Below are 2,145 nucleotides of genomic sequence, written 5' to 3' on the forward strand. Positions count from 1 at the left end.
GAGAGCTACTTTGGAGTTTTTCTTTATTAAGGCTACAATGTAGCCTGATCATAAATACTTAATTGCCTTGTGGTATTGTTATTATCAAGTTTTTATTCCATATTGAGTATCTTTTGCTATTAGTAATGCGCTTGATTTGTATTTAGATGCTTGATCACCATCTAAGTTTTAGTTAAGTTGATTTGATGGAAGTTAGAGTAGATGCCATACTTAACTTGAGTTTAGCTTCTTACAATTGATACCATAAACACCTATTTCTAGATGCAATGCAATTAGGGTTTGTGTGATATTCCAATGATTTCCATAGAGCGTAATGGGTTCTTACTTGTTTAAATTGACACGCCCCGATCTCGATATTCCTCTAATACTAGGATGGGCACGTGTTGGCCACCACCGAGGGTGACGAAGCCATTTTAAACATGCCTACGAATAAAATATGTAATTAGAACGAAAATGCTAATGCACGAATGTGTTTAGAGCATACAACTAATTAAGAATAATATGAAAGAATTATAATAAAAAGGTATGAACGAAGGGAAGAGTCATACACTGAGAAGACTCGAATATACCTATGTGGACGTACCTTGACGCTGGGATCGTGTGCCTCAAATCTAACTCCTAAGGAGGCGCAAAACAGAAAAGGTGAGTGGACCATAACTTATAATAATACTAATAATACGAAAAACCATTTTCTTTATGAACCTACTAACCCCCTGTTTTGAAAACACATATAGTACTACATAACAAGTTTTTTTCTGAAAACTCTAGCATGCCATGAATTCATTTATAAAACCGCCTGAAGGCAAATCCGTAAATCTCATCCATACTATATCCATGATTTTGAGTATGGCATCTACTCCCCCTGTTTTGAAAACACATATAGTACTACATAATAAGTTTTTCTGAAAACTCTAGCATGCCATGAATTCATTTATAAAACCACCCGAAGGCAAATCCGTAATTCTCATCCATACTGTACCCATGATTTTGAGTATGGCATCTACTCCCGCGACTACGACAACCGCACTCCGCTCCACATCGCCTCGCCCCACGGCTGGATCGATGTTTCTGGTCACCTACTAATCCACAGCTGGATCGACATGCTGCTCCTTCCTTTCGTGGTCTTGGGCTCTTCCTCCGTCAGCTCAATTGAGGACGGCTCCGCCAAATCCAACGCAAGCATTGATCCCTTTAACCCTGACGTGGGTTTTTGCCATTTTTTGCATATTGTAATTGGAATTTCAATATATATTTTTTATTTTAATATCATTAATTCCTACGATCTTTGAGTTGGGTTTTTGGTATTTTTATACATTGTAATTGGAATTGATTAGGAGAATATAAGTAGATGGTATAATGTAATTTGTGTTTGACTTTATGAAGAATATCTTGAATTGGAGGAATTTGTTGCAATTGTTTTTTTGGGTACAACATTGCCATTTTCAATTGGGGCAATTCTTCTTTAATTTATATCGAATTGGTGTTGAAAGAATACTAGTGGTGTTAAACTTCAAATTTGTGACTATTGTGATTTCAGATTGAAGTTTATGTGGCGATTGTCTTCGGCAAGAGTCGCACCATGCACGGGAAAATCTGAGCATCCAACTTCCAAGTGGTAACACAGTAGTAGCTGCAGCTGCAACAAGGCCAAAAAGGAGACTGTCTGGAGTTTCTTCGCCTTTGAAAATCCAACATTGGGCGCTGAAGGATCATAGTAGTTGGGTGGTTGCATCCAAAAAAAGTATACTTATTGTAATGATATTTAACACTGAATAACTGTGGGTTTTATCCCAATGTATGTAAACTTGTGTGATTTGGAATGTCTTAGTTGTCATAGTAGTGATGAATTGTGTGCTACAGTTTGGTTTTGCAGTGGGTTATGTCATTGATACATGTTAAAAAAGTTTATGACTAAATATGATTCGTCATGAAAGTTTATAAAGTAAAAATGTAAGCACTAATTGAAACAATAAACCAAGTTGACATCTATAAATGGTACTAAATGACTGATTTTATTGAACATACCACGTGGAAGATATTGGGTTTCCAGTCACGTACCCATCAACGGAATTTTTTGTATTTGTAAATTAATTATTATAAATTATTACACGTTTAAGTTGCATAAAAAAAGATGCTAATTCTTAG

The 2,145-nt window shown here is 35.9% G+C and overlaps 1 long non-coding RNA gene across 1 annotated transcript; it reads left to right on the forward strand.

The window, feature by feature from the left end:
- The first annotated feature begins 636 nt into the window (after positions 1 to 636).
- Positions 637 to 1,931, forward strand: LOC148689205 (uncharacterized). The gene is made up of 2 exons (XR_015958430.1): positions 637 to 1,202; positions 1,538 to 1,931. It is a non-coding gene; the product is annotated as an uncharacterized LOC148689205 (long non-coding RNA).
- Positions 1,932 to 2,145: the final 214 nt, after the last annotated feature.

Source organism: Pyrus communis, chromosome 17 (genome assembly GCF_041283825.1).
Source record: "Pyrus communis isolate YQ-2024b chromosome 17, ASM4128382v1, whole genome shotgun sequence".
NCBI lineage: Eukaryota > Viridiplantae > Streptophyta > Magnoliopsida > Rosales > Rosaceae > Pyrus > Pyrus communis.